The following is a 24,041-nucleotide window of genomic DNA, read 5'->3' on the forward strand; positions in this document are numbered from 1 at the left end:
CTCGGGCCCCTACTGCAGCTCTGCTCCCAGCCCATGTTCCCAATGGCAGTTCCCGCAGGGGGCACAGACAGGTTCCATTATGAGTAAGGGTGGGCACGATGAAAAATGTTTGGGGACCACTTGGCATAATGCTATTCTAGATCCAGAGCTCTGTTAATTTTCATCAGTTCACCCTCTGGTTTTTGCCAAAGCAAAATATTGTACACCTTTGTAATAAATTTCATTGCTTTTTTGATTGGAACACCAGACAGAGTACAGTAAAAGGAATCTAAGATGTTCTGTGCAAAGTTCTTTAGTCTATCGTGTGTTTAATTGTTTTCTGATCCTAGAAGGAAACTAGGAACAGGCCAGTGCTTTTTAATTTTGTCTGCTTGGAGGGGTCAGGAGCCTTATACTTCTTGTGACATATGTACTCTTTATTCATCTCCCTTAAAAATTATATGGAGATACAGATCTATATGGTCCAGAAAGTAGAAGGCTCTTTTTTAAGGGGGATAAAGAAAGTGGATTTTAGGAAGACTCTTCAAAGTGAGTGTTTGCTTGGGACATTGAGGGAAAGGTCCAAATTCTCCTTTTAAAACAAGCTGTTCTGATCAACAGACTTCATAACTAATATCACCCAAAATATTTCATCTGAGTTACATTAAATAGCAAAAACAACGAGAGTCCTTGTGGCACCTTGGAGACTAACAAATTTATTTGGGCATAAGCTTTCGTGGGCTAATACCCACTTCATCAAAAGCTTTTTGTTTCTTCAGAATTCTCACATCTACCTGTGATTTCCAACTGCTTGGTAAAGGTAGTTGAAGTGTGGAAATTCCTTACTTCAGGAGTATACCAGGCTGTTGGTCCTTTGGCTGGTTAAATATTGATAACTGACATTTACCTCTGTCACATCATGCAGATACTATTCAGCAGGATGTGGGGAATTGGAGCAAGTCTTGTTTCAATTCCATTACCTTCTCAACAACTCTTAAAATGCCCATTTGTACCTTTTCCTTTTCTCCCCCCAACCCTGTGTGGCTAAACTCAGATTGGACCACACTCCTGGATGCAGGTTTCTTAATTAATGGTGCCCTTGGTGTAGACATTTTTGCATTCATATATTTCATCTGGAAATAATTTAATCTGAATAATGAAACAGTATAACTAGAGACTCTTGCTTTTCTTGTAAATGGGTTCGGTTAGCTGCTATGTAACAAGAGGTTTTAATACTAGATGGTGCACAGCTTTCAAGAGTGTGTGTCTTTAGAGCACTTAGAAATACGCATTGCTACTTGCTAATAGACTAAGTTGCTATTCTAAAAATTGTTGGTTTGAAGAATTGTTATCAACTCAGGCAGCTGTAAAACTGTAGAACCTCTGTGGGCAACTTTTGGCATAACTTAAGTATAGTCAGTTTTTGTGCTTGTAGGTTAGTTCGTAGTATAAAGCATAGTGGGGTGGTGCAGTGCAGCTGCATGCAGGGAGACTGCATTATTTCAACTTGCAAAATTTAGAATACATAATTTCAAGGTTCACTAAAGTGCTTATAATTAAACTATCCAGTCCTTTCTGAGTGTTCCGGCTGGCAGGTAGCTGTGTCCTCTCTGGTCTGAAGTGAATGAGACATCCAATAGTTCAATTAAAAACACCATTAGGAATCTTTATAATCACATAGACAGACATATACCTCCATCTATAATCTGCTTTACTCATAGCTCATTTAGTCTTGTTCTGAAGATTTGAAGAACAGGGATATTTATAGCATTAACAATTCCTTGTTTAACAACCTTGACTTCCTCCTTTTTTGAAGTTCATTTTATTCATTTAGGCCACGGTATTGCACTCCTCACCCTCATAGTAGAGCACATGCACTTTATGTGCTTTTACACTATGTGCAATCTTCTGGGGGTGTCAAGGGTCCTTCTCCTGCAGTGCATGGCTTGTGTTCTCAAACATGGAAGGCCACCTCCCCCCTCAGCTTGCTTTGATCTTGGTTGGTCCCACAGCTGAAGTGTACCAGCCTGCCACAATGAAAACATGTCAAAGGGGTTATATATTGTAACCCCTTCTCCCTGGCACTGCTCACCAAAGATGCCTCATGCACTCTCTGCCAGCCATCCTGGTACTCCCTAGGCTGGGAAACACTGCCTTAAGAAACAGATTTACAGCCTTAATTCTACTTTAACCAAGTTTTATTTTTTTGTGTTTTTGCAGATTTTCTTAGGCTTTAGAAAGGTGGAGATCCAACCTATATGAGGCTTGAGTTTGCTCCTCCCTAGGGTAGCTTTCCCCACTGCTTTCTTCCCTGTGTCTGTTCAGATTGACAGCACAAGGAGTTAAGATCTCTGCAGCTTAATAATAGTTGAGGAAATTGCTTCTAATAATTAAATTTCCCTATGGTCTCCCCTAAACTATCCAAAAGCACCAGGCCTCATCAATACCAACATATTAATACAATGTGAAGTTTCTAGGGTAAGCCATTTTGGGATTGTTAGAAGTAATCACCATTGCAAAATAACTTCCCACTTGGAGACTGCCTAGACACAATCAGTATAACAGGATCACAAAACGTTCCCAGTAATAGAAGATGAATGATTTTATGTGTTGTTGTTCTGCCTACAATAATAATGCAAAATTAAATTAATAAAGGCCGGATAAAGGCCAAACTATTTATTTATAGCTGCTGTCTTTTCTACTCCTCACCCAAACTATATCCAGGTATTGCAGCTTTTACAGTTGTGCTTTTCTGTTTAGGGCTGGGATGGGAAATGGCATGGCTTCTCTGCCCTTCCTCAGTCCTTCTGGTATCTAGCTACACATACTTGTGGTTTAACTTAGTGGAGCTCTTTTTGGAAGCAGAATTCTGGTCTTAAGCTGCAGGGAAATGGGTGATCAAGGCTTTAATCATGCTTCGTGACAGATTTCGCTCCCTCCCCCGCTTAAATTTCTTCTTTTGGAGGTTTACTTTTTCGTGATGAAAAAGGAGAGGAGTGCCCTGGTCTCTCTGTCATTGTGCCAGTGACTGCCATCCAAGGACAGGAACCTTGGCCAAGCTCTGAGCCCTTTCTTCCCCTAGTGGCCTATTAATAGCATTAGCAAGTCAAAACAACTCCTTCCCTTAAATCGTCACCTTCAGAACTCTCTCCTGTTTAATTACCCTAGGCTCCCTAAGCTTAGCGTCTGGCAGGGTTGAACCACGTGGGGAACCAAACACAGATAATGATTCAAAATCTTATCTTCTAGGTGGCAGCCACAATACTTTGTCACACAACCCCTGAGCTGCTGCAGTTCTCACCACTCTGAGCATAACACAATGATTCATGGCAAATGATTCATGCTTTAACTCTGAATTTCCTGATGGACACTTGATTTATGCTTTGACTCCATTAAAAGTTTTTAAAAATGTAATTAGGCAAATGATTTCAAAGAAGAGCATTAATTAGAGTGCAAAAAATCCACAGAACTGCCGGATTGCTCTGTGCAGCCAATAAATATTCCGACAGTTCCCAGTAGGGTAGAAATTGAGGAATCCAGTGAATTGGTTTTTCCCCTCTAGTGAAACTCATCTTCGTGAGATTGGTGTTTCCCCTGCAGATGTTTTATTTATCCTTTGAAAGAGTGAAATCCCTCATGAAATGTATAGAATAATAGAGGAAAGGCGGTAATGCGTGTGCTCCACCATTTCCTCATTTGCTGTGGTTGGAGCAGCACTACCATCAATGCAGTGCCTTTACCTAAATTACCGGCTGTGCTGTTACCTACTGAAGGCTTTCACCAGGTGTTCTCCCTGACCTGTTAATCGTATTAATTGTTGTGTGGCTTAAGGAAAGGGAAATCTACACAAACCCAGTCTTACTGATTTAGCTCAGGAAGCTTGAGAGGAAATGACACTGAAATATTGTAGATCCAAAAGTCAGTGCTAAGCCCTGGATATGTAACACCCCAGCATTGCAGTTTTCTTGAGCCGAAGAGAAGTATTTGTATCTGATCTGTATGGTTTTGATGTATGAAATACATTCTCTACAGATGTGATCTCTCTTATAGATTGGTTTTTCATGACTGTGGTAAAGCTCTAAATCAATAACTTCCTGTTACTGTCCTTTCTTATGAAGGCTGAACCTAAATATTAAGCTCTGTACATAAAACAGAGAATATAACCTCCCTCCCTACTGCCCCCAAATCGAAAAACTATTGATAACGTCAGTCTGAGAACATCCCTCTTCCCCTTCTCCATTCATCTCTTCTGCAGACAAGATTTCTACAAGACTGTTAATTAAGGAGTCCCATTCCTGAAATTACTCTGTGAGGCTTGGGATTCAAATGTTTATAATAAATATTGTCCAATAACTATATGCGTAGAGTTGTAGGGGATCCATAGGACAAGAAAATCATGCTATTGCCAATATATGTGGGAGGTGGCTCAATGTGTGTGCATTTTTCTTTTGGCCTTTCTTAGTCTGATTGTTTTAAAATAAATAGCCTCTGCAACAGTGCTGGTTTATTATAGGCAACATCCTCACATTTGTGGACCCCTTTCAGTCTGGGTCTTGATGCCCTGGCACGGCGATGATGCTAGTCTTATCAGGAGATTGAGTAATGGTGAAAGAGAGTGTCCGTGAGGATTCTTTCAGATCTTTCTCTTGCGTTTGACACCTTGGCCATGAGGTGGTCTTGATGCATCTGGAGACCCTGGGTTGTTAGTTGTAATTTTGTTGCCTGCTAAGCCTGAACTTGTTGATCTCCAGGACCTGTTGCAAAGTCTGCTTGCTCAAGACTGTGTGCCTGGTTGGGGGTACTTCAGGTTACATAGAGGATGTTTTAATTATTTTATTAGCATTGGCAAATTACATTAATGTCAGTTACGTTAGTGTATATTATGTAATGAAATACATTTTGAAATAGTGTGTGCACTGTCCTAGAGCATTAGAATAGTTGCATTGTATGAATCAAAAGTTAACTCAAATTATAACCCTTAAAGCTATCATCCTAACTTTCTCAGCCCTGTTAGCACTGTCCTTCTCTCTAAAGCTTCCACGGTTGTGTACGCTTTATATGTTTAAATCCACTCATTTTGCAGGTGACTGACTCTCTATTTCTAGTTTTGACTGGCAGTACAACCTCTCTGACTGAAGGGTAGTGGCAGATAATATGTTTGCGTTTGCAGATTATTTATGATGTAGGGAAAACGGCCTCTGATTTGTCAGGTAGGATGGGGCTCCATATTTTGAACACTGGAAGGCTGGCTATGAATGTCTTTGTGGTTTGTCCTGAGGACAGGCACTCTGTCATTTACTGGAAGCAAAGGATAACTGACGTGTATGTAAACTGTATATAAGATAAAGTATAGATGCTTAAGAATCTATTTAAGCATATTTTTAAATTGTAAAATAGTCTTTAAAAAGTCTTTCCAAGCTTTTATGTAAAATTTCCTAAATACGTCAATAGCTAACATTTTTCAAGTTAGTTGCTAAATGTATACAAATATGTAATATTTGCTTCGACACCACATACCTATATCAACCAGACACTGTTAATTTTTGGAATGCTGGCAATTTTTTATAAACAATTTTTCCTTTCTAGATGTGATTTCAGGGATCTTCCTCACAGGGTAACTAGAAGTATCATCAATCAAACCAAGGCTGTAAAACTGTATTCAGTGGTCTGTTTTTCTGTTTGTAAAATTGTTTCTAGCCCACTTGGTTTTTGAGATAGCCTTGAAAATGTGAAACGAGCAAAATAATGCAGTGTTTTCTTCCTGAGTCTGCAAACAGCCTGAAACAAGTATGAAATGCTCCCCTTCAATGCAGTAACTTTGAAACTTAAAGATGCTTTATTAAATCTGTTTGAACTGTTTCGCTGTTATGCATGCTATAAAAAACATCCAGCTAATGCATTTATTTATAATCTAAAATTGCTTTCTATGCCTTCTTCAGTGCCAGAAGCAACAACCACCCCCACTGCGGCAGCCAAAACTCCAGCTTTCCCCTAACAATGTCTTAAATGCAGTATATTGTCAATACTGGAATATGTGGCATATTGAAACTAACAATTGTTGTGTAGGGGGCAGGCAACATTAAAATTTAAAGTTCACATAATAATGAGTGTAATCAATTGATAATATTCCTGATCATGCTGACCAATATCCTCATTGTTTCCTTGCACCACCCCATCAGTGAGGCTCCATCTGTGCTCTTGTCTTTATACTAAGGGCATGGCTACACTTGCGAGTTAGAGTGCATTAAAGGAGCTCTGGGCGCACTAGCTCACTACCCATCCATGCTGGCAAGGCACTTAGAGCGCTCTGACTCCGCGGCTAGAGTGCTCCTGGTGCTCCACCTCGGCGAGTGGAATAATGCTTGCTGCGCCCCCGCTGGAGTGCTGCGGCACCAGGGTGGACGCCCTGGTCTGTTAGTGCGTTCTGATCGGCCTCCAGAAGTGTCCCACACTGCCTGTTCTAGCCACTCTGGTCATCGCTTTGAACTCTACTGCCCTGCCCTCAGGTGTCCAACTGTCAGACCCACCCTTTAAATTCTCTGGGAATTTTGAAAATCCCCTTCCTGTTTGCTCAGCAAGGCGTGGAGTGCTCTCAGCGAATCTTTCCAGGTGACCATGCCTCCACGTGCCAGACAACCCCCAGTATGGAGCAATGGCAAGGTGCTGGACCTCATCAGTGTTTGGGGGGAGGAAGCTGTCCATACAATACCTTCGGGCAGATATGAAGGGACATGATGGAAAGGGGCCATGACCGGGACGCACAGCAGTGCAGGGTTAAAGGGAAGGAGCTGTGGAATGCCTACTGCAAAGCCCACGAGGCAAACCACTGTCCCGGTGCTGCCCCCATGACCTGCCGTTTTTACAAAGAGCTGGACGCAATACTTGGGGGCGACCCCACCTCCACTCCAAGTACCACCATGGACACCTCACAGGTCAGTGCAACAAGGCAGGAGGAGGAGGAGCTAAGCAGAAGCAAGTGTGCTGAGGCGGAGGAAGACACCCTGGAATCCCTAGATGTATGCAGCCAGGAGCTGTTCTCAAGCCAAGAGGAAGGTAGCCAGTCATGGCGGCCGGTGCTGGGGAAGGACAAACACCAGAGGAGGTTCCTGGTAAGTGGCTTTTATTTTGGGAAGGTTTCAGAGTAGCAGCCATGTTAGTCTGTATTCGCAGAAAGAAAAGGAGTACTTGTGGCACCTTAGAGACTAACCAATTTATTTGAGCATAAGCTTTCGTGAGCTGTGAGCTCACGAAAGCTTATGCTCAAATAAATTGGTTAGTCGAGCTGTGAGCTCACGAAAGCTTATGCTCAAATAAATTGGTTAGTCTCTAAGGTGCCACAAGTACTCCTTTTCTTATTTTGGGAAGGAAGTGATTCGGTGCAGGCTCTTGGGGTGAGGAGGGTTAGGTCTGCATGCATGCCTAGATGCGGAATAGGGCTTTGATGTGCTTTCTCGCATCACGGTGATTGGCCTCAGTGATCTCTTCAAAGGTCTCATCCAGAACTTGGACAATGCGCTTGTGCAGGTTTCTCGGGAGAGCCACTGTGATCCTTGTCCCAGTAAGGCTAACTTGTTCACGTCACTGTGCTGTGAGGGGCCGGGGGACCATTGCTGCAAACAGGCAAGCTGCATACGGGCCAGGGCGAAAGCGCATTGCAGTAGAAGACCCTCCCTTGCTTCCCAGGTCACCCTCAGCAGCGGGATATCTTCAAGGATGAACTCCTGTGGAAAATGTGGGGACAGTGTTCAGTATAGGGGCCCCCTGCCATTTTTGGCTCTCCCCAAGGCACAGAAACCCAGAGGACAGTACAACTGTGAAACAATCAGTCACGCTTGAACCTGTGCTTACTCACCATTTTGGGGCTCCCGTGGGTTGTGTGCGCTCGCTTTGGGACAGGCAAATTATGCTATTGTGTAGACTGTGCTTGCCCTTAAGTACGGGGGAATCATTGCTCTGTCTGGTGTGAACAATGCTGCCTCTGTTAAGTGTTGCATTTTGCCTTTACAGATGCAACGTTGAGATTTCAGCCGTCCATGTTATCACCAGCCGAAAGACTCCAAAGAATCAGACAGAGGCCACGTAGAAGGAAGGAAGACATGTTGCATGAAGTAATGCAGCATTCAAGTAATGAAAATCAAAAAGTGCAGGAGTGGCGGGATCGTGAAAGGAGGATCCGCCCGCAGAATGAGGAGCGCCGGCACAAAAGCGCGGTGCTCCGGCAGCAAAGCCCGGATCGGCTGATGAGCATCATGGAGCGCCAAGCGGACTCTATCCAGGCGCTCGTAGCCATGCAGGTAGAGCACTACTGTGCCTGACTCCCCTGCAGCCCGTGTCCCAAAACTCTTTCCCTTGTGTCCCCATGTCACCTCCAACCCACTTTCCCCAACATCCGGGTTCTTACCACCACCAGCTGCCTCCAACATCTGTAGTTTCACCACCCAGCCCTGAAAACTATGACCCTTACCCTCTGAGCTCAACCCCCACCACCATGCAGTACAGCCACCCTGAAGTGCAGCACTCATTGCACAGCACTCCAGACAGGAAGGCTGAGTATGATAACAGGACGTACACAAACCTGTGATTGTACCGTTCCCCACCCCACCCCCTTGCCCTTTCTGTTTCCTAAGCAGTTGTGTTTCTTTTCAGTAAATAAATTCTCTTTTCAATAAATGGATTTTTTGGCTTTGAAAACCTTCTTTATTATTGCATAAAGTAAAAGATACCTTAGCCAGGAAAGAAACAGGCACTGCAAGTCAGCATAGCAAATACAGATTCCTACTAACACTGGAACCGCTGCACTTCACTCCTGTGTAGGGCACCAGACATTACTGGTGGCTTTCAACCTCAAATTGCTCCCTCAAGGCATCCCTAAGGCATGCAGCCCTGCTCTGGCCCCCTCTATAGCCCTGCCCTCTAGCTGTTCAAATTCAGCCTCCGCATGTTGAACCTCCAAGTTCAATGCCTGAGTGAATCGTTCACCCTTCCCTTCACAAATGTTATGGAGGGTACAGAACACAGATATAACTGCAGGGATGCTGTCATTGGCCAGATCCAGCTTCCCATACAGAGAGGGCCAGCAGCCCTTTAAATGGCCAAAAGCACACTCCACAGTCATTCTGCACCGGCTCAGCCTGTTGAAGTGCTCCTTCCTGCTGTCAAGGCTCCCTGTGAAGGGTTTCATGAGCCACTGCATTAAAGGGTAAGCGGGGTCTCCAACGATGACAATGGGCATTTCAACTTCCCCCTTCTGGTCTGGGAAAAAAGTCCCGGCTTGCAGCTTCCTGAACAGGCCAGTGTTCTGAAAGATGCATGCATCATGCACCTTTCCAGGCCAGCCTGCGTTAATGTCAATGAAATGCCCACGGTGATCCACAAGCACCTGGAGAACCATAGAGAAATACCATTTCCGATTAATGTACTTGGAGGCTAGGTGGGCTGGTGCCAGAACTGGAATATGTGTGCCATCTATTGCCCCTCTGCAGTTAGGGAAACCCATTTGTGCATAGCCATCCACAATGTCATGCATGTTACCCAGAGTCACGGTTGTTCTGAGCAGGATGCGATTAATGGCCCTGCAAACTTGCATCAATACAATTCCAACAGTCGACTTTCCCACTCCAAACTGGTTAGTGACCGATTGGTAGTTGTCTGGAGTTGCCAGCTTTCAGATTGCAATAGCCACCCGCTTCTCCACCGTCAGGGCAGCTCTCAATCTCGTGTCCTTGTGCCACAGGGTGGGGGCGAGCTCCTCACACAGTCCCATGAAAGTGGCTTTTCTCATCCGAAAGTTCTGCAGCCACTGCTCGTCATCCCAGACTTGCATGACGACGTGATCCCACCACTCAGTGCTTGTTTCCCGAGCCCAAAAGTGGCGTTCCACAGTGGTGAGCATGTCCATGAATGCCACAAGCAAACTCGTGTTATATGTGTTACTCGAGTCGATATCATCGTTGGAGCCCTCACTGTCACTTTGGATCATAAGGAATAACTCGACGGCCGAATGTGACGTGCTGGTGAGACTTGTCAGCATACTCCTCAGCAGTTCGGGCTCCATTCCCGCAGACCGAAAGGGAAGATAGAGTGTGCAGTACAAAAAATGTTGAAAGATGGTGCCAAATGTGGACGGAGGCACAGGGATTGCTGGGATGCGAACTGCTGCATCACAGGGTGTTGGGACAGAATCCAGAATGCCCCAGCCTCTCCACCCTGTTCCCACAAGCTGCAGTACCAGAATGGGAAGAGGTGCTCTGTGGGATAGCTGTCCATAATACATTGCTCCCAATGCTGCTGCAAGCTCCGCAAATGTGGCCACACCAGTGCGCTTGCAGCTGTCAGTGTGGACAGACTGCAGCACTTTCCCTACTGCGCTCTTCGAAGGTGGGTTTAACTCACAGCGCTCTACATCTGCAAGTGTAGCCATGCCCTTCAATTGTGAGGTCTTTGGGGGTAGGGACTGCCTATTTGTTCTATGTATGTACAGCACCTACCACAATGGGGTCCTGGTCCATGACTGGGGCTCCTCGGCACTAGGATAACACAAGTAATAATAATTAATAATCTACTGTAATTAATGTATTATTCAGTTTCTCATTTAGTTCATCGAAAAATCAAGTTTTTAATTTAAATTAGGTTACTTGGGAATTTCCAGACTGCTGTATGGGAATGCCACAGAATTAAAGAACCTTGCTGCAGAAATTAGGTATAGCTTGATTTGTGGAGAATGAAAGACCTTACTTAAAACTCTGCAGGGATCTTCACCTCTTACACAACTTCAGATGCTTCTGTTATCCTGATCTGTAGCATATGAAATACAGAACTCTAGATTGAATACTTGATTTTTAGCTAGCTATTTGGTGTGGGGAGGGGAATGATTTTCAATTTCTGCGTTAAAATGTGGTGTTAATGTTTAGATTCTGTTGAGGTTTTGGAACTTAAAAAGTCTCCTGCATTTCAGTTTGCTTTGAAATGGAATCTCAAGCTAATCAGTTAGAGTAAATAAGACCTGATCATAGATGGTGATGTACAGTTCTCAATGTGAGAGTGTGGATACTATAGTGTGGTAATATTGCATAAATAAGCAAAACTTGTAGCTGTGATTGCATAAATAGAATCATCAAAAGATCATCCAGATCAGGACTCCCCAAGGTTATTGCTTTTGAGTAATTAAGGTGATAGAAAATCATATTCATATAGTAAAGCCAACTGACATCACTTTCATCAATTTCATACTTGTTCATCAGTGCATGTCAGCTGGGCATTTTGACAGCTCTAAGGCTACAATTGTGGCATCAGTTAGGAATGACAGATACAGCTGGATAGCATTTGGAAAGGAATGGAAATTCAGATTGTCCTGTCTGATAGCTGTGACAAGAGACAAAGGCTTCTTGCCAAGGGCTAAAGAAAATTATTCCAACAAATATTGTAAAAGAGGGAAATTGTACCAGTGCCCAATAACAGCAATAGAAAATTGTTACCTCTTGTTAACAGCTAGTGTAAGTTAAGAGAGGCCAGCATGGTCTTCAGGTGCTGTAACAATCAGTGGCCCAGTAACTTTAAAAAATAATTAGTGACTCTTTATTTTAAAAATAATATAAACTACTATCTGAGTAGTGGGTACTGACCTAAAGCCTGATAGAAACTTTTCAGATAATTGCTTTTAACGTAAGGGAGTGTTGCCAGCTTGTCTAGCATCCTGAAGGTATGTTTTGGGCAAAAGTAATGTGGTGGAAAATAACTTAAGAAAGAAAATAATGACAGCGGAAAATGCGGCATGGAGAGGGATGAAAAACACCTGTGTAGGGATAAACTAACTCTAAAGATCTGGAAGAGACAAGAAGGACATAGGTTTAAAAGCTAAAAAAAAAAAAAAATTAGAAAACAAAACCATGAGTTAAAGAAAGGCACGCCTTCCCAGTCAGAAGTTGAGTTAAAATTCTAGGATCAATGAACGGTCCTAGACAGCAGGTTAATTATTATTCAGCGTTGTTCAAAGATTTAATGCACTCTCCCAGTACCTGGAAGAAACAACTGCCCATGGGTTAGTGCATAGTGATGCATTTCAATCCACTTAATCTTAAAACCAAGGTACTATATTATGATTTTATGTATCAATGCCCTTGGCAAATCTTTTTGAGAAGCGGGTATTGGCTGTGAATTTGTAAGCTGCAAATTTGTAAGCTATAAAATTGATACAGTTGTGAAGCAAGCCTGCTGGGCAGACTGTGGGAACAAAGACGTGTACTGCTTTGTTTCTCAGAGCTGTGAAACCTGAAATATAAATAGTTAAATGCAAAACAAAATAGATTCTACAAAACAGTATAATGAATGAGTAATTGTGGCTTTTGATTAGCAATGTGGACCTGTACCCTGAAATGTCTAATGTCTTTAGCATTATATGTAGAGCTGAATGAAGAGACCTTGATGGGGGAAGCATGGGAGATATCACCCTACTTCCAGTAGGCTCACCATTGAATTTGTCTGCCTAATTTAGAAGGTAGCTTGTAGGAAGTTTTAAAGCCCGCGACTTTAGCTTTCAAGTATCTCATTGAGTTCATACAAACTTTTCTGTAAGTTCTTACTGTGCCCACAACACATCAATAATATGCCAATGATATCTTTCTTTCCACTAATAACAAAGCCACTTGTGCCACCACTGTACTTGCATACGGTGTTCACGTACAACTTTGTGTTTAACAGCTAAGTGACCAACGGTGTAGGTGTCCGCATGTGACGTTATCTGATAAAATATGACCATGTAGATCATTGTTGCTACCAATGTTATATAATTGCAACAAATCTTGTACAAAATATGTCAAGTAAGGTGTCTATAGAAAGGTTATGATTTGCTGAATATGATTATGCTATTTGTATGCATGTCATTTTTGTATATGAAGTTATGAATATTAACTATGAACCTGTATTTCAAATGTAACACCCACATGGTATTTAGCTTGCACATCTTGAAGGGACTATTCAAGTTAAATGGCTCATCAACGAACACTTAACTCAAAGTGGGCCATGGAAAATACCTATCTACACTTAATGGACTTTCCTGTGATGGCCTCTACTATGACTAAACGAAATCATGCATGGACATGTGACTTGCCCATCTGACTCCAAGTACCATCTTGTTACCTGTAATTTTCCCCAGAGAGAACAATAGGTTTCCCTTCACTTGGCAGAAGCTGTAAAAGGCCCTGGAAACATCTCTATTTTGCCTCTTTCCTGCTCAAACCTCTGGACTATGAACTTATGCTAATGGAAGCATTCTAACCAATGCTCCCATTTAGAAGCAACCAGAGACTTAACAAGCCAGCAGTTTATTCCATCATTGCTACAAGCCTGAACCAAGAACCTTGCAATTGTTGTATGTATTTGATTCCTTTAACCAATTTTATCTACCTACCTACAGATTTTAGATTCCAAAGGATTGGCAACAGTGTGATTATTAGGTAAGATCTGAATTATATATTCACCTGGGTATGTGGCTGGTCCTTTGGGATAAGAAAAACCCTTTTTGTTTGATGAAATTGGTTTTAAATAACCACTCATCATTAAGTATAGTGTCTGGGGGTATGTCTACGCTACAAAATCAGGTCGAATTTATAGAAGTCGGTTTTTTAGAAATCGGTTTTATATATTCAAGTGTGTGTGTCCCCACAGAAAATGCTCTAAGTGCATTAAGTGTATTAACTCGGCGGAGTGCTTCCACAGTACCGAGGCTAGCGTCGACTTCCAGAGTGTTGCACTGTGGGTGGCTATCCCACAGTTCCCGCAGTCTCCGCTGCCCATTGGAATTCTGGGTTGAGATCCCAATGCCTGATGGGGCTAAAACATTGTTGCGGGTGGTTCTGGGTACATATCGTCAGGCCCCCGTTCCCTCCCTCCCTCCGTGAAAGCAAGGGCAGACAATCGTTTTGCGCCTTTTTTCCTGAGTTACCTGTGTAGACGCCATACCACGGCAAGCATGGAGCCCGCTCAGGTAACCGTCACCCTATGTCTCCTGGGTGCTGGCAGACGTGGTACTGCATTGCTACACAGCAGCATCAACCCATTGCCTTGTGGTAGCAGACAGTACAGTACGACTGGTAGCCGTCCTCATCATGTCCGAGGTGCTCCTGGCCGTGTCAGCCAGGAGCGCCTGGGCAGACATGGGTGCAGGGACTAAATTTGGAGTGACTCGACCAGGTCATTCTCTTTAGTCCTGCAGTCAGTCCTATTGAACTGTCTTATGGTGAGCAGGCAGGCGATACAGATTGCTAGCAGTCCTATTGCATCATCTTCTGCCAGGCAGCCATGAGATGTGGATGGCATGCAGTCCTTCTGCACCGTCTGCTGCCAGCCAAAGATCTAAAAGATAGATGGAGTGGATCAAAACAAGAAATAGACCAGATTTGTTTTATACTCATTTGCTTCCCCTCCCTCCCCCGTCTAGGGGACTCATTCCTCTAAGTCACACTGCAGTCACTCACAGAGAAGGTGCAGCAAGGTAAATCTAGCCATGTATCAATCAGAGGCCAGACTAACCGCCTTGTTCCAATAAGAATAAAAACTTAGGTGCACCATTTCTTATTGGAACCCTCCGTGAAGTCCTGCCTGAAATACTCCTTGATGTAAAGCCACCCACTTTGTTGATTTTAGCTCCCTGAAGCCAACCCTGTAAGCCATGTCATCAGTCGCCCCTCCCTCCGTCAGAGCAACGGCAGACAATTGTTCCGCGCCTTTTTTCTGTGCGGACGCCATACCAAGGCAAGCATGGAGGCCGCTCAGCTCACTTTGGCAATTAGGAGCACATTAAACACCACACGCATTATCCAGCAGTATATGCAGCACCAGAACCTGGCAAAGCAATACCGGGAAAGGAGGAGACGTCAGTGCGGTCACGTGAGTGATCAGGACATGGACACAGATTTCTCTCAAAGCATGGGCCCTGCCAATGCATGCATCATGGTGCTAATGGGGCAGGTTCATGCTGTGGAATGTCGATTCTGGGCTCGGGAAACAAGCACAGACTGGTGGGACCGCATAGTGTTGCAGGTCTGGGACGATTCCCAGTGGCTGCGAAACTTTCGCATGCGTAAGGGCACTTTCATGGAACTTTGTGACTTGCTTTCCTCTGCCCTGAAGCGCATGAATACCAAGATGAGAGTAGCCCTCACAGTTGAGAAGCGAGTGGCAATAGCCCTGTGGAAGCTTGCAACGCCAGACAGCTACCGGTCAGTTGGGAATCAGTTTGGAGTGGGCAAATCTACTGTTGGGGCTGCTGTGATGCAAGTAGCCCACGCAATCAAAGATCTGCTGATATCAAAGGTAGTGACCCTGGGAAATGTGCAGGTCATAGTGGATGGTTTTGCTGCAATGGGATTCCCTAACTGTGGTGGGGCCATAGACGGAACCCATATCCCTATCTTGGCACCGGAGCACCAAGCCGGCGAGTACATAAACCGCAAGGGGTACTTTTCAATAGTGCTGCAAGCTCTGGTGGATCACAAGGGACGTTTCACCAACATCAACGTGGGATGGCCAGGAAAGGTACATGACGCTCGCATCTTCAGGAACTCTGGTCTGTTTCAAAAGCTGCAGGAAGGGACTTTATTCCCAGACCAGAAAATAACTGTTGGGGACATTGAAATGCCTATATGTATCCTTGGGGACCCAGCCTACCCCTTAATGCCATGGCTTATGAAGCCGTACACAGGCAGCCTAGACAGTAGTCAGAAGCTGTTCAATTACAGGCTGAGCAAGTGCAGAATGGTGGTAGAATGTGCATTTGGATGTTTAAAGGCGCGCTGGCGCAGTTTACTGACTCGCTTAGACCGCAGCGAAACCAATATTCCCACTGTTATTACTGCTTGCTGTGTGCTCCACAATATCTGTGAGAGTAAGGGGGAGACGTTTATGGTAGGGTGGGAGGTTGAGGCAAATCGCCTGGCTGCTGGTTACGCGCAGCCAGACACCAGGGCGGTTAGAACAACACAGGAGGGCGTGGTATGCATCAGAGAAGCTTTGAAAACCAGTTTCCTAACTGGCCAGGCTACGGTGTGAAAGTTCTCTTTGTTTCTCCTTGATGGAAACCCCCCGCCCCTTGGTTCACTCTACTTCCCTGCAAGCTAACCACCCTCCCCTCCTCCCTTTAATCATTGCTTGCAGAGGCAATAAAGTCATTGTTGCTTCACATTCATGCATTCTTTATTCATTCATCACAAAAATAGGGGGATGACTACCAAGGTAGCCCAGGAGGGGTGGTGGAGGAGGGAAGGAAAATGCCACACAGCACTTTAAAAGTTTACAACTTTAAAATTTATTGAATGCCAGCCTTCTTTTTTTTTTTTGCAATCCTCTGTGGCGGAGTGGCTGGTTGGCCGGTGGCTCCTCCACCGCGTTCTTGGGCGTCTGGGTGTGGAGGCTATGGAACTTGGGGAGGAGGGCGGTTGGTAACAGAGGGGCTGCAGTGGCAGTCTGTGCTCCAGCTGCCTTTGCTGCAGCTCAACCATACACTGAAGTATACTGGTTTGGTCCTCCAGCAGCCTCAGCATTGAATCCTGCCTCCTCTCATCACGCTGCCGCCACATTTGAGCTTCAGCCCTGTCTTCAGCCCACCACTTACTCTCTTCAGCCCGCCACCTCTCCTCCTGGTCATTTTGTGCTTTCCTGCACTCTGACATTATTTGCCTCCACACATTCATCTGTGCTCTGTCAGTGTGGGAGGACAGCATGAGCTCAGAGAACATTTCATCACGAGTGCGTTTTTTTTCTTTCTAATCTTCACTAGCCTCTGGGAAGGAGAAGATCCTGTGATCATTGGAACACATGCAGCTGGTGGAGAAAAAAAAAGGGACAGCGGTATTTAAAAAGACACATTTTATAAAACAGTGGCTACACTCTCTCAGGGTAAACCTTAATGTTAACATTACATACATAGCACATGTGCTTTCATTACAAGGTCGCATTTTGCCTCCCCCTACCGCGTGGCTACCCCCTCAGCCCTCCCCCCCTCCCTGTGGCTAACAGCGGGGAACATTACTGTTCAGCCACAGGTAAACAGCCCAGCAGGAACGGGCTCCTCTGAGTGTCCCCTGAAGAAAAGCACCCTATTTCAACCAGGTGACCATGAATGATATCTCACTCTCCTGAGGATAACACAGAGAGATAAAGAACGGATGTTGTTTGAACGCCAGCAAACATACACTGCAATGCTTTGTTGTACAATGATTCCCGAGTACGTGTTACTGGCCTGGAGTGGTAAAGCGTCCTTCCATGGAGGACGCAATAAGGCTGCCCTCCCCAGAAACCTTTTGCAAAGGCTTTGGGAGTACATCCAGGAGAGCCGTGAATGCCAGGGCAAAGTAATCCTTTCACATGCTTGCTTTTAAACCATGTATAGTATTTTAAAAGGTACACTCACCGGAGGTCCCTTCTCCGCCTGCCGGGTCCAGGAAGTAGCCTTGGGTGGGTTCGGTGGGTACTGGCTCCAGGTCCAGGGTGAGAAACAGTTCCTGGCTGTCGGGAAAACCGGTTTCTCAGCTTGCTTGCTGTGAGCTATCTACAACCTCATCATCATCATCATCTGCTTCGTCCCCAAAACCTGCTTCCGTGTTGCCTCCATCTCCACTGAAGGAGTCAAACAACACGGCTGGGGTAGTGGTGGCTGAACCCCCTAAAATGGCATGCAGCTCATCATAGAAGCGGCATGTTTGGGGCTCTGACCCGGAGCGGCCATTCGCCTCTCTGGTTTTCTGGTAGGCTTGCCTCAGCTCCTTAAGTTTCACGCAGCACTGCTTCGGGTCCCTGTTATGGCCTCTGTCCTTCATGCCCTGGGAGATTTTGACAAAGGTTTTGGCATTTCGAAAACTGGAACGGAGTTCTGATAGCATGGATTCCTCTCCCCATACAGCGATCAGATCCCGTACCTCCCGTTCAGTCCATGCTGGAGCTGTTTTGCGATTCTGGGACTCCATCATGGTCACCTCTGCTGATGAGCTCTGCATGGTCACCTGCAGCTTGCCACGCTGGCCAAACAGGAAATGAGATTAAAAAGTTCACGGTTCTTTTCCTGTCTACCTGGCCAGTGCATCTGAGTTGAGAGTGCTGTCCAGAGCGGTCACAATGGAGCACTCTGGGATAGCTCCCGGAGGCCAATACCGTCGAATTATGTCCACAGTACCCCAAATTCAACCTGGCAAGGCCGATTTAAGCACTAATCCACTTGTCAGGGGTGTAGTAAGGAAATCGATTTTAAGAGCCCTTTAAGTCGAAATAAAGGGCTTCATCGTGTGGACGGGTGCAGGTTTACATCGATTTAACGCTGCTAAATTCGACCTAAAGTGCTAGTGTAGACCAGGGCTGGGTGTTGAATCGAGGACTGGAATACCTAAGGAGACTGCTTTTCTGTCTTCTTGTCAGCCAGTGTGCTGAAACAGAAGTTTACTTTTGTTGCTGCTTTGGTGTATCTTATGGGAGAATAACCACCAGTTTTGGGGTGTCTACCCTATTTCTCAGCAGTTTGTCCTGAATTTGGTATTCTCAGTTGTGACCCACGGAGGCACAGTGACACCACATCCTGAGGAAAATGGTCTTTCAGTTCCCAAGGATAACCTGTTGTCATCAATCTCTAAGTGTTTATAAAGCTCCTCTCACTGAAGTTTTTATAGAAGATTTATACAGTTCTGTTCATGAAATTAACTCTGTTCCATGCAAACTGTAGCTTCTGTCACCCATTCAAAATTTGCTGTTTCTAATCTAATGGTTTGGCAAAGGAGATCGCATTCATCATGCCGAGTGCGGTTATGTCTTCTAGGCTACAGAACGATAGGTTGTGCTCTCCTCATAATGTGTTTTGTTGCAGAGGGGGACTCTTCATTTCTATGTAAGTAAAAGAAAATAAACATGCACTATGAAATATTTCAGTTTTACAGGATGGGCTTGAACAGAGAACACTTCAATCTCAGCCCTTCCATCATTCCCTAAATGGAGCTTTGTTCAGAGTTTAAAATATTCCTTCTTGAAGAACAAAATAAAATTGCAGGCAATAGATGCAACATTTCATAGAAAGATAGGGATGCCTGTGTCTTAAGACACAAAGCAATCAAAATGCAGGAGCGCATTTATTGAAAAGGAGACTTTAAGTTGCAGTTTCGTTAGATGAGTGATATGTATTTTTGGTCTGGATTCCTGTATCCTGATTTACTGTTTGTACAAGATTTGAGCTGTCACCAATACCGGACAACAGCTGTGCACAGTGTTTTAGAGAACTCACTTTGGCAATCTGACAGCTGGTAAAATAACTAAGAGTAAAAAAACAATCTGGTGTCTTCATATTCTTCTTTGTACACCAATCCCCCACTCTCTCCCCTCTACAGACTTTGCAGCAGCAGTTCTGGAAAGAGAAATGGATGCAATTATCATCTTATTATGAATGTTAACTCCCACACACTATCACCCCTGATTCTACCACCACCCTTCAATGAAATAGTAAAAAGCTGGACTTTCCTTGTTGTTGTTTGTTTTTCTGATTCTCCTCCACATCACTGAAAAAGATCTTAAAGGTTTATCAAAAACACAAAACAAATGGCTGATTGTTTCTTATCATGGGTAAAACTAATAGATATTAGTTTTTTGTAATGTGCATCAGAACAAGCTGAGTGGATCGATGGCTAAAAGTCCTTGGCAGACAGGCGTTTATCTGCTCATTTACAGGCTCTGCTCCCTCTCCCGTCCCCTCCTCCTGCATCCCTGTGTTTATAAATGTGTAAATGATATGTTTGTCTCAGATCTGTAGATCTGCAGGCTTTTGTTTTAAAGTATGCATTCGTCTTCATGAATTGTGAGCTATATTTAATATTTATGCTAAAAGGACATGAGGGATATTTCAATGAGTAAGTTCTCAAAAAAAAAAAAAAAAGTGGGAATTGAAAAATTACCCACTACTTGAGGGCTCTGGTTATAGTGTCTTGTAAAGGTGCCAACAGGCAGAGTATGATTTAAGATGCACATTTTGCAAATCAGCAATTTCATAATAATACTGTAAGTGGGGAGAGAGAAGGAATAAGAAAGAAGCCAGTGCTGAGGCTGTCTTCCTTTGCCTTTGTCTAGTGAGGAAACTCCTGAAGAACAGCGAGTGTGATAGAACAAGGCCTCCATTCCTTAGCCTCCTTGTTGTCATAGAATCATAGAATATCAGGGTTGGAAGGGACCCCAGAAGGTCATCTAGTCCAACCCCCTGCTCAAAGCAGGACCAATTCCCAGTTAAATCATCCCAGCCAGGGCTTTGTCAAGTCTGACCTTAAAAACCTCTAAGGAAGGAGATTCTACCACCTCCCTAGGTAACGCATTCCAGTGTTTCACCACCCTCTTAGTGAAAAAGTTTTTCCTAATATCCAATCTAAACCTCCCGCACTGCAACTTGAGACCATTACTCCTCATTCTGTCATCTGCTACCATTGAGAACAGTCTAGAGCCATCCTCTTTGGAACCCCCTTTCAGGTAGTTGAAAGCAGCTATCAAATCCCCCCTCATTCTTCTCTTTTGCAGGCTAAACAATCCCAGCTCCCTCAGCCTCTCCTCATAAGTCATGTGTTCCAGACCCCTAATCATTTTTGTTGCCCTTCGCTGGACTCTCTCCAATTTCTCCACATCCTTCTTGTAGTGTGGGGCCCAAAACTGGACACAGTACTCCAGGTGAGGCCTCACCAATGTCGAATAGAGGGGAACGATCACGTCCCTCGATCTGCTCGCTATGCCCCTACTTATACATCCCAAAATGCCATTGGCCTTCTTGGCAACAAGGGCACACTGCTGACTCATATCCAGCTTCTCGTCCACTGTCATCCCAGGTCCTTTTCCGCAGAACTGCTGCCTAGCCATTCGGTCCCTAGTCTGTAGCAGTGCATTGGATTCTTCCATCCTAAGTGCAGGACCCTGCACTTATCCTTATTGAACCTCATCAGATTTCTTTTGGCCCAATCCTCCAATTTGTCTAGGTCCTTCTGTATCCTATCCCTCCCCTCCAGCGTATCTACCACTCCTCCCAGTTTAGTATCATCCGCAAATTTGCTGAGAGTGCAATCCACACCATCCTCCAGATCATTTATGAAGATATTGAACAAAACCGGCCCCAGGACCGACCTTTGGGGCACTCCACTTGATACCGGCTGCCAACTAGACATGGAGCCATTGATCACTACCCGTTGAGCCCGACAATCTAGCCAGCTTTCTACCCACCTTATAGTGCATTCATCCAGCCCATACTTCCTTAACTTGCTGACAAGAATACTATGGGAGACCGTGTCAAAAGCTTTGCTAAAGTCAAGAAACAATACATCCACTGCTTTCCCTTCATCCACAGAACCAGTAATCTCATCATAAAAGGCAATTAGATTAGTCAGGCATGACCTTCCCTTGGTGAATCCATGCTGGCTGTTCCTGATCACTTTCCTCTCCTCTAAGTGCTTCAGAATTGATTCCTTGAGGACCTGCTCCATGATTTTTCCAGGGACTGAGGTGAGGCTGACTGGCCTGTAGTTCCCTGGATCCTCCTTCTTCCCTTTTTTAAAGATTGGCACTACATTAGCCTTTTTCCAGTCATCCGGGACTTCCCCCGTTCGCCACGAGTTTTCAAAGATAATGGCCAATGGCTCTGCAATCACAGCCGCCAATTCCTTCAGCACTCTCGGATGCAACTCGTCCGGCCCCATGGACTTGTGCACGTCCAGCTTTTCTAAATAGTCCCTAACCACCTCTATCTCCACAGAGGGCTGGCCATCTCTTCCCCATTTTGTGATGCCCAGCGCAGCAGTCTGGGAGCTGACCTTTTTAGTGAAAACAGAGGCAAAAAAAGCATTGAGTACATTAGCTTTTTCCACATCCTCTGTCACTAGGTTGCCTCCCTGCCTCACTAGGTGTCTGCTGCTGGTCCGACACTCAGGAATGTGTCTTAAAGGGATGAAACCAGGCACTGCAAGGCATTCTTTTTGCTTATTGGCTTGAAATGCTGAGTGTTAACTTTGGTTTTAATGTTTCTCAATTATCACAGTTCTGTTGAGCTGTCTGTTGTGTTGATTAAAGGTACAACAAACGTAAAATGTTGTACTGGGAATGGTTATGGAAGTCTTTTAATACCTAAAAAATGATTTAATTGTCTTCGTAGTTTGCAAAATTGTACTTAAGGTGCACAGTCTAAGGTAGAAAATGTTTTGTATCTGTTTAAGATTGTCCTATTCTTATATGCGGGACTTGTCTGCTGTAATATAGCAGCTTTAGTTCTTGAGGCCATTGTGATTCTGGATTTCTAGTCCCTTAGATACGTCTGTTCTGAGTGTCAGGGAGAGACAGAGATTCTGACTTTCCAAAGGACAACTGAAAGACGTTTTCTTGTCACCAGGCTTTGGCTCAATGTACACCTTTTAGTTTAACAAGCAAGCCAGCTTCCACGTGGAAGATTTGCTGAACTTGTTTGCTTAGATTTTATGGCCCTTGACACACAAGCATTGGAATCTGCATGGTTTTATACACTGAATGCATGTTTTTAAGGTGGTTGGCTTTGTTAAAGTCATAGTTACTTCTACTTCCCTCATCAAGTCGTTGAGTAAGAATGGTCTTGTAGCATTGATTTTCACTGATGTTATGCTCCAACTTGGGCTGAAATGCTCTGGGATTTTCATGTTTGTAACATTGTGTTAGTGTTGTGTTACAATGTAATATGTTGTTAGGACTGAGCTGTAGTTAAGTTGAAGCACCCAAGGTTATAATAGGATCGTCCAGAAGGAAAGTGAAAGCTGCTGCTCCTTTAGGTGTCTTTGGTTCCCATTTAACATTGCTGCATGATCATCAGGTTGCAGGTATCCAGTGTAGGGTTTGGGGTGCATGGTCTCTGTTGGAATGTGTTTGTCAGAAAAGATGTACTCTTTGGTGCAATCTGCTCAGTGTTCTGAGTTGTGGATGTCAGCCTATGACCTATAATTTTAATATAAAAATCTTGAATAAAATTAATAATAAAGTCCTTAGCATAATTGGCACATTCAGTAAGTCTGAAGTGCATGGACTCTGTAGCAATCTGATAGCTGACAATAATAGCTAAAAGTTAGGTAGCCAGCTCCAGCAAACGATCCAGTGTTCTAGTAGATTAGAACTTTGACATGACATAGTTCAAAAAGTTCGTCTGAATTAATGGTGAATATTGTTAACTGGTGCTGGCTGATAGTGCAGGCATTAGTTTATTTTCCCATAATTCATCAGGCTTATTTAACCTATTTTGGCATGTACTGGACACTAGCTGACCTTTAAAGTGACTATCTCTTAATTTAGCATTCTTCTAACGTAGTCTTTCATATGTGCAAAGGAGGAGAGATCTTATTTTGAGACCCAGTAGCATTTCTCACCTTGCAGAACTGCTTATGTTAATGAGCTATTGTGATGGAGAAGCCTACATAGTTTAAAGTGAAGCTATTACTGAAATTGTATATAGCTTCATTATATTTAGACCGGACTATTGCCACAATCCAGCTATTTTTCTGACCTTTATCGGGAGGCATATTTTTTTCCTGCAAAAGCTTTCATGTCTTAAAAAAAAAGGAGTACTTGTGGCACCTTAGAGACTAACCAATTTATTACAACCCAGCGAGAGTAATGGGCGGGGGAGAGAAGACAGTTTGCTCTCTTCTTTTCCTATATCTGCTGTGCCTCTGTGTTCAGTCCTGCTGAAACCACACCGGAGTTCCCCTTTCTTCCTAACCTGGAGGCAGCAGTAATGGTCCAGCTGAGTGTTTGGGAGGGAGCAACTGCCCTCTTTTGGTCAGGATCTTCCTGGGTATCAGCATACCTTGCCCACACTGGGCACCCATTCACTCCTATTGCTATCTCCACTCAGTGCCCAGCAATCCCCTATCCCAAAACAGCTATGGGTTCTTGCTGTGGCCTCAATCCATCAATCCTTTTGTGTCTGAAAAGCATTTTGGTGGGTCCAGCAAGAAATGGCAGGAGGATTTTAGCTCTGAGGTGAAAAATGATTGAGACCCACTGTTTTAGATGTTATGTTTTTTTTACTGGGGCTATTTTTGTATCTATCC

General features: G+C 44.3%; 1 protein-coding gene across 2 annotated transcripts in view; it reads left to right on the forward strand.

The window, feature by feature from the left end:
* The window catches only part of RPTOR (regulatory associated protein of MTOR complex 1), a 304,649-nt gene that overhangs the window by 86,287 nt on the left and 194,321 nt on the right, over positions 1–24,041 (forward strand). The window lies entirely within an intron of this gene.

This window comes from Lepidochelys olivacea (genome assembly GCF_965140295.1).
Source record: "Lepidochelys olivacea isolate rLepOli2 genome assembly, chromosome: 14".
Taxonomy (NCBI): Eukaryota; Metazoa; Chordata; order Testudines; family Cheloniidae; genus Lepidochelys; species Lepidochelys olivacea.